Below are 9,706 nucleotides of genomic sequence, written 5' to 3'. Positions count from 1 at the left end.
TATATATATATATTACAAATGTATTCCAAGCTTAGAAATCTGATTCTTATGAATTAATGATAAATATTTATAATGCATTTATATAAAATAAATATATATAATAAATGCAGACTATAAAAGTAGCCATTGAAAGGTCCCTAGTGAAAGATTTATTTGTTAATTGGAATTGGTGCTTTTGGAGAGGGATCTAGTTTGAAACTTGAGCATTTTCAAACTACAGTTTGGAAAGTTTTCAGAACACCAACACATTAGCCACTGGGCAACTACCCTAAACATTTGTATTTTAATTTAAGGTTTTCTAACAAAAATGAGTTTTTAAGCAAAGATTATGAATTTGCTGTTAATTTTTATATTGATATTTCACAAAAACCCTAAAGAAGCCTTGTTTGTGTGAATCTTACATTTATTTTACATTTGGCAGTTGTTTTTCTGAATGGTAACAATGTCAACATTTTTCTTCCCTAGTCTCATGCGTGTACATTACTTTCTGTGGGTTTTTTTTTTTTTTTAAGTCTTTTGTACAGTGAGCAGCTTTCCACAGGTGTATGGAACTGTTGCAGGTTGTCAGAGTTTATTTTCAGAACGTGCATTTAACTAAAAGAGGGGAATCCAATGGTCTCTTTTGTATGATACCAATGATTGTATATTTCCTCAGTTCTGTGATAGAAGCTGTGTAAAGAAAATAAGAGTTTTACCTTAAGCATAGTAGTATTACAATGGGTGATGTATCATATCCTCCATGTGGATTGTGGCGAGGATTATATATGGCATTAGTAGCTACCATGTTGAAGGCTTGCCAGACACTATTGAGGCAACTAGCATTCACTCACACACACTAAGCATCTTTCTGAACCACCATTTGTTAGAATTGTAATTTTAGTCCTCCAAAGAACTTTTTTTTTCAAATTTATTTTTAAGATGAAGTCATTGTTGGGTGAGAGAGTTTTAATCTTCAGCTCCATTGATTTTTCCCTATTGCCTTTCGGAGCTGGCCCTCAGTATAAGCAGATAATCCTTGAGTTGTGGAGTTAGTGACTACAGGAGACCAAATTGACACGTGTACCTTTTCAAAGCAGAGTAGGATAGCACAGATCTCTTATCTGAACAACCAAGGGTATTTTTATTTTTTTTTATTATTATGACAACTGACGGTCATTTTATATTACTTATTTTCCAGTTCTTGAAGTAGCTGTTTTTCATTCCATTCAGAACATACTAAGTTCAGGCTTGTGGAAAGAATTTGAAACATACCATGCAAGTGCAAGAGGGTTCTTTGCTTTGTTTTATAATGCAATTGAATAAACAGACACTACTGTATTTGAGTTTTTGCTAACCCAAGTACATTTAAAATTATGAAATGTTTTGGTTATTAGAACTGTCTTCAGCATATTCTAACGGTAAGGTTCAAATATAAAAATGCAAAAAATGTATATGCATTGGTTTTTTAAATGACCACTTTGCTGCTGTGATCTAAAACATAATTTGGCTGTGGAATCCTGTGATTTCATATTTTAAATCATTTACCCATTCATAAATGTTGGCAATATCAACATATACATGATGCCTTTTGTATCCAGACCTTCCTAACTGTTTTTTTTTTTAATTAACAATTTTAGTATCACTTGTGGAAAATATTTGTGTTCCTCTTTCCTTGTGAACAATTGCTGACAGGTTGAGTTGATTTCTTTTAAATTAGATGATTGGCAATAGCCTGAAATATTCAGTACCCTTCCATCTTGTCACTTTCAAGATGCATTGTTCATTTATTTTAAATCATTTCACTAAGTTATTGCCATCAATGGAAAGACTTACCAAGACTTTACAAGTCGTCAGTCTACTCCAAAGTCTAGATCACTTGGATTGGCTAAAACCTTACTTGCCTAAACCCACTCAGCAGGCCACGTCTGGGTGCTCCGTGGCCTGTCTGACCTTGACTGGTGCAGATAGAAGGGAAAGGAGGTGCTCGTTTTGGAGACCACCATTTTTTCACCCCTTGAGCTTTTGGCCTCTTCATTTCAGTAGCCTTCTAAGAAAATGTGGGTCAGTGAGCATCCAGTCCTGAGGGGAATGCTAGCAAACTCTCTGGAGTAGCCACCAAAGAGGTGCATTGCAGGTAGATTCAATGAGCACTCATTCCCTTTCCTTACTACTTCCCCTCCTGAACCCAGGCATGATGCACTTCAGTTCCACCAGCAAGAGACCAGAAGTTGTGCATCACTTTGTAGCCAAGCCTTTGGGGTGGCCCAGTACAATAATACTTTTTTTCTTTTGCCTGTTTGGAAACGAAGCAACATCTTCAAATTGTCTTACAGAGAAGCAAGTCCCAGTTTGCAGTACACAATTAATCATTTTGTTTTTTTACTTTCAATACGAAGCATTCCTTTATTAGTCGCAGTCATGTATTCATTCCATTCTTCCTTTTTGTAACTTTTTGGGCCCACGTGTTTTATGGGCATTGATATATATAAATATATATATATAAATATATATGAATATATTTTTTTAAGTTTCCTACACCTTGAGGTTGCATGGTCTGTAAGGTTGGCATGTCTTTATATTGTATACAGATTTTGCACGCCAAACTTGGCAGCTTTGAAAAAAAAAATTTCCCCTCTCGTGGGATTTGCAGAGACAAAGGTTGAGGCAATTTTCTGTCACACACACACAAAAAGGAAGGAGAGGGGGGGTCGGGGGAATTGCATCTTACTGAACTTAAGAAATTGTGCTTTTTATTGTAAAAAGATAAATAAAAAGGACTACTTAAACATTTCTCATTTTAAGAAGAAAGAGTTTATCTAGCACTTGTGACTTACCAATAATAGAGTTTATTGTATTTATGTGGAAAACAGTGTTTTAGGGAAACTACACAGAACACGCAAAGTAAACTGCCTATGTCATTTTAAAACAAAAATTTGGTTGGGTTTTTTCTTTTTGTTGATTTTTGTTTTGTTTTCTCTTCGCTGGGAGGGCGGGGAGTTGGGCACATCCCAACACATCTAGGCATTCATTCTGAGAAAAAAAGGATTTAAGGAGTTAAGTCTTCAGCACAGCTGTGTTAACTTTTTTAATGACTTTGAAATGTCTCACTAGATTTCACTTTAAACAGTCGTGTACTGTGCAAGCACTGTGGTTTAAAATAAGACTTTACATCAAAAAGAATAAAAAACATTTCTTCATTGTGACGAAGCTGGGCTTGTTCTCAGCTCTGCTTCATGTACTTTGATATTGATGAAAAAGTATCCTATTGAAAGAAAATAAATTAACACTTTTCTGTGCTCCATAGTGGAGGCGCTATTTTCCAATTTATGAGGATGACAAACTTATATATATAATATATATATATATATATATATATATTAAAAAAAAGGGGGGGGGGATGGGTTTGAACATTATTCACCCAAGAGCTTATTACAGATATGTAGTATCAAAGTTGTAACTATATTATATTCTACTTTATACCTATACATGCTCAGTATGATGTCACCATTGGTAGCAGCTACCGGTTTACTCTGTAATTTAGACACAATTTCACTCTTATTGTATGGACCCTACTTTAAGTGATGGTAGCATTCTTTGTGCTAAAATTTTCTGATGGTCCTTTCTTTTACTTGGTGGAGTTGGAATTTTTTTTTCTCATTCTTATTTTTGTTTTATTTGTTTTTTTGTTTTTGTTTTTGTTTTTTTACTGGCCAATGGTGTCTTTCTCTGACAGTACCAACTTCAATTTCAACTTTATTAGGAGTCCAGTATTTTGTACCACATTATGACAACTTGTTATTCTTGTGGTGTAAATAAAAAGAAAAAGTTAATTATAGTACCATCTTTGTTTCTGCTAGTGATCTTCTTCATAGCTGATGTCTCCTGTTTAATTGCTTGGATCAATCTTGTTGCCCGACCATCAGAGGCATAGTAACTGTTCGCCTGGTTAAATGTTTTCCAAATATTTCTTGGTCTAACAAAAGAAGTTCTGATATTCTGCTAGCAGTAATAGGTTGATCATTTCAGTCTGTAGACATTTAAGCATATTTCTTATTACTAGTGAACTGAATGTAATATTTTTCTGAGGTTAAACCCACAATTATGTCTGCTGTATATCTGAAGAGGTATATTCCCCGAAAAAGTGTTAATGAAACTATCTGTATGTGCATCAGTAAGAGAATATACTACTGAGGCAATAAATTAAGCATTTATTATGTGTAAGGAAGGACTTCAGAACAGTGGATGCCACAGAACAGCACTTGCTGAGTTAGTCTCAAAATGTAGGCCCTGATCCTGCAAATACTCATACACGTGCTTAACTATCCACATATGAGTAGCTCTATTGAGTTCACAGTGCATGAAGTAAATATATATGGGTGTTTGCAGGATCGGAGCCTTAATTTTCTCCCAAAACATTTTCAGCTAGAAAGTCTGTCTTTCCAGATCTCTTGTGCAATTCTAAAAGAAGAAGAAAATGAATACAACCAGCATACATGCTACTCAGAAAACTAACTGCCCCATGTTTTAACAAATCATGTGTGTTCTGTATGCAAACAAGTTGTGTATACAACTTACGTAGACTTATAATAATTTAAAAATTGTTCTTAAAGAAGCCTGCTACAGCGTTAAAACATTCAAAAAACATTAACTGCCAATAAGGAATGGATGTGCTCTCAAAACCCAAAAATGTCTTGCTGAAATTAATGGGCAAAGAGGCACAAGTGTTTACCTTTTCTTGAGTATAATGGGGTCATACGCTGTAGTTCTGGGGTTACAGAAGAGATCTGAAGAGAGCAGAAACACAACAAATGGTGTTAACAGTAGCATTTCTGTAAGACAGAGTTCCTCTAGGAGATAGAGGGCTTCGTTGAAGATAGTGGCGGGGTGAGTAGATATAGTGTGTCTGCGGTTTTCAAAGCTTATGACCCAAAGGTTTATTTTCATACACGAGTGGGTGCTTAACATGTGAGACTTCATTCTGCGTCTTTACCACAAACCCAGTGAAGTTGCTGGTCTGTTCAGAGATCAGTTAGCTCATCAATTCACTGGACACATTGTTCCCATTGAAGTCAATTTCTTGGGAGCATAGTTAGGCCAATATTGGGTGCTTTTGAAAATCCCACCCATAATCTGTAACCTTATATCCTAGAGCTCATGCTCCAATGTTAACCTCCTACCCACATATTTTCCCAAACAGGAAGATAGTTAACCCAATTAGGTCATCTTCTGTTCATGATCACATATAGAAACCTAGGAGGAGGAAGATTCTCCTATCAATGTTCAAAAAAACTATCATGAGATACCCTCATCATGCAGCCTTCTGAAGTTATTCTGCATCAGCTGCAATAAAACAGTCAGAACACATAATTTCACCACATAAGTGTGAAACACATGCCAGAATGAGGCATGAAGCAGGCGATAATGGTAATTATAGATAATGAAAATCTTCAAAGAGAGCATAATCTATCTCAGAGTTCTCTAGAGTGCCCATCACTGGAGTACATAAGTGCATCCCAGGTAAATTAGGTCTGCATGGCAAAGTCCCTAGCAGGCCTCTTGTGGTTTCTGCTCTTCCATGGTAGATGAGGCTCTGCTTGGGGTATTCCCTGCGCCAGTTCCCTCTCCCAATAAATTTGGCTCTGGTGGGAGGGTCTTGCAGCATGGCCCAAAAGTGGTCAGGCTCTAGATTAATCTAATCTTGAGAAAATTGTTCCATAGCCCAATCCCATCAACCAAGAATGTCCTCTCTGGTTCTCACATGTTTCGCCTTGAGCACTGCGAGATGCATTATCCCAGTGGAGCTGGCTGCCATGGTGGGTTGTGCATGTAAATGTAGTCATTGATGGAGCTGGGGGGTAACCTGTTGATGGCCTGGAAGATTAAGAATAAGAGCTAGCCATGGGAGCCAGTGAAGGGATGAGAGCACAGGACTGTTGCATTCACAGTGGCCAATCCCACTGAGGACAGGGGCTGCTGCTGGGGCCTCTGCATTGCAATCACCTTCACACCCAGATACAGAGAGTTACAGCAGTCCAGTCTGGAGGTTTCTAATGCATGGATCACCGGGCCCAGGTCTCTACTGAATAGTAGGGATGAAGATTCCTGGGGAATTGGAGCCAGAAGGTACTCGTCACCACTGAAGCTACTTGTAATCTTGGTATGAAGTCAAACAGGACTTTGAAGTTTCACAGATTCCCCCAGTGGAAGGTGGAGTGTGGGCATGGGGATTGTAAAATGGCCATTTCTCTGGATAATTTCACCCTCCCCTTCTCACCAGCTTCACTTTGGACTTGTCTGGGTTGTTTTTCTGTCAGCTATTCTTCAGCCAGATGCTGATCTCATCTAGGCATTGTGGTGGCGCAAACGGAACAGGTTTCATCAAGGTGGGGTTGACAGCAAAGTCCATGGGCTCCCACCATCTTTCTACGCATTTAACGTAGACTTTGAAGGGCAAGGGGGAGACTCTAGATCCTTGTGGGATTCAGCAGGTGCAGCTTTGGGAAAGGAAGAAGAGCAGTTGCCCATTGCTCTACTGACTCATGCTGCAGAGAATGGCTGGCGATGTTGTAGTGCTGCCCTGTGAAAGCAACTTTAAGATTGCTACCCAAGTCACCAACTTTCCTGATTTTGTCAAAAGGCTTGCAATATTATTTGGTGTCTTTTCTTAAAGCTCCAGCTCCTGGAATCATGTGACACTGAGAATTGCATTTTTTTAAAAATAAAAATAAGTTTCTAGCCCTCATGATAGCAGGGAAGAGCTTGAAAATGCAACTTCTAAAGTGCTAAACCTAGAAGGCAAATAAAAAAAAAACCCTCAAGTTTATTTAAATCTCATGATTTCTTTTAAAAAGAATCTCACAATTTCTTGGGGCTCAACTCGTTATTTTTGAGGACTTAGGGACAGGCTAGACTTCCATCCCTTGCTGAATTGGAATTTAATGACTTTGAAATATCTCACTAGATTTCACTTTAAGCAGTCGTGTACCGTGCAAGCACTGTGGTTTAAAATAAGACTTTACATCAAAAGGAATAAAAAACATTTCTTCATTGTGATGAAGCTGGGCTTGTTCTCAGCTCTGCTTCATGTACTTTGATATTGATGAAAAAGTATCCTATTGAAAGAAAATAAATTAACACTTTTCTGTGCTCCATAGTGGAGGCGCTATTTTCCAATTTGAGGATGACAAATATATATAAAAGGTGGGGATGGGTTTGAACAGAGAAATGCTCAGCTAAGGTAAGGCCTTTGTATATCCAGTTCCCCGCCTGGAACCTCAAATGTCAGAACATCACACAAGACAACCACACAACCTTAACTCTGTTTGAGGATGCCAGTAGGACTGGAAACATTGCCCTACTGTCTGTCCACTTAGAGACCCTGATTTCCATACTGTATGAGCAACATAGACTCTTTAATACAGGTATCCTTACATCACGCATAAGTGTAAAAGGAAACACCATTCTGAGATGTTCAGACCCTATGGAAATAAGGGCCCTCTAAATACCTGGATAAATCCTTGTTCTTTGTGAATAACAGGGCACCTGGTTTCACTTACTCTTCTGCTGGCTCACTTGTCTCTTTCTGTTTGTAACACGTTGACAAAGGAATGAAGTCTCCTTCACTCTCTTCAGCTTCTGTCTCCCCTTGCTGACTGAACCCACACCCAATAGCTGTTAGGCAGCTCTCAGCAAGGAGAGCAAGGGACAGATCTTTTAAATGTGAATGGCTTTTCTGTTTTTTCAGTTTTCACCTATATCCAGTAGGATTCTGCCCACTGATGCCTAGAACATTCCTTGACATTTTGGAATTGATTGGATGCAGCATTCGGAGTCATAGGCCTGGTCCACACTAACCCCCCACTTCGAACTAAGGTACGCAAATTCAGCTACGTTAATAACGTAGCTGAATTCGAAGTACCTTAGTTCGAACTTACCGCGGGTCCAGACGCGGCAGGCAGGCTCCCACGTCGATGCCGCATACTCCTCTCGCCGAGCTGGAGTACCGGCGTCGACGGCGAGCACTTCCGGGATCGATCTGGGATCGATTTATCGCATCTAGACAAGACGCGATAAATTGATCCCAGAAAATCGATTGCTTATGGCCGGACCAGGAAGTAAGTGTAGACCTGCCCATAGAATCATAGAACTGAAAGGGATCTTGAGAGGTCATCTAGTCCAGCCCCCTGCACTCAAGGCAGGACTAAGTATTATCTAGACCATCCCTGACAGGTGTTTGTCCAACCTGCTCTTAAAAATCCCAAATGATGGAGATTCCACAACTTCCCTAGGCAATTTATTCCAGTGCTTAACCACCCTGATAGGAAGTTTTTCCTGATGTCCAATGTAAACCGCCCTTGCTGCAATTGCTTCTTGTCTTATCTTCAGAGGTTATCATGTTACATCCAAACAGACAGAGAAATGAAAACATAAGAACAGCCATACTGGGTCAGATCAATGGTCCCTCTAGCCCAGTATCCTGACTTCCCACAATGGCCAGGGCCAGTTGTTTCAGAGGGAATGAACAGAACAGGTAATCATCAAATGATCCATCCCCTGTCACCCATTCCTTGGCAAATGGGGGCGAGGAATACTTCAGAGCATGGTTTTGCATCCCTGCCCATCCTGCCTAATGTTGATGGGTCTATCCTCCATGAATTTATCTAGGTTTTTTTTTTTTAACCCTGTTATAGTCTTGGCCTTCACAACATCCTCTGGCAAAGAGTTCCACAGGTTGACTGTGCGTTGTGTGAAGAAATACTTCCTTTCGTTTGTTTTAAACCTGCTGCCTATTAATTTCATTTGGTGACCCATAGTTCTTGTGTTATGAGGAGTAAATAACATTTCCTTATTTACTTTCTCCACACCCGTCGTGATTTTATAGACATATCCCCCCTTAGTCGTCTCTTTTCCAAGCTGAGAAGTCCCAGTCTTATTAACCTCTCATCATAATACCATTGAGTTGCTTGTAGGGCCTTGGCCTTGTTTGGCCAATAATTAATTTAAATGTAAAGTGTTATAGGAGTATGCTTTATCTGCATAGAAGTCAAAATAGTTAATATGAGTTGCCAGTAGATGGCGCTCAAGAAGAGGCAGCATCATCCTTCTGCATCAAAGAAGCGATACTACTTGTTCTGCACATGTGGCTTCCTTTGGGCAGCTGTTTACATCAGCTCTTAACAGAAAGCAGCCCTCCAAAGAAGTGAAAACACATGTTTATTTAGTTTTATTTTAGCAAGTGCATGCAGGCAAGAATAGCATCAGACTCGGGGTTCACTATGAGACGTACAATAGGTGAAAAGGCAGGAGTCAGCAGTGACTCGGCCTGCTCCTAGAAAGGAGCACGAAAAGCCAGCAAGCTCTCAAAATCCGACAGCAAGTAAACCAAACCCAGGTCTTAAAGTCACTAAAAAGCATTTTTCAAATATAATTTTACTTTCCCAGGGTTGGTAAACATTCATCCTTTAAAAAAGTCACCTGTCTTGCTCTAATTGCGAAGCGGGGTGTAAAGATTAATAATCATACAAAATGGATTAGAAACCCTGTTTATATGAGCCAGGTGAAACCTTGTTATGGGTTCTGATAAAACCCCATTGAGACTGATGGATGTAAACTCACTTTTCAGTTAACATAATGGTAAACATAAGCTCTAGCTAAGACAAAAGACTTATATGAACCTGCACAATGGCATTTGTTGAGTATTGTTTGGATAGATTCATAGATTCTAGGA

The 9,706-nt window shown here is 39.0% G+C and overlaps 1 pseudogene; it reads left to right on the top strand.

The window, feature by feature from the left end:
• The window catches only part of LOC112102679, a 4,513-nt pseudogene extending 603 nt beyond the window's left edge, over positions 1-3,910 (top strand).
• The last annotated feature ends 5,796 nt before the right edge of the window (positions 3,911-9,706 follow it).

Source organism: Terrapene carolina, unplaced genomic scaffold (genome assembly GCF_002925995.2).
Source record: "Terrapene carolina triunguis isolate 2854851 unplaced genomic scaffold, T_m_triunguis-2.0 Scaffold173, whole genome shotgun sequence".
Taxonomy (NCBI): Eukaryota; Metazoa; Chordata; order Testudines; family Emydidae; genus Terrapene; species Terrapene triunguis.
The sequence above is the reverse complement of the archived record's forward strand: the minus strand, read 5'-3'. Positions and strand labels throughout refer to the sequence as shown.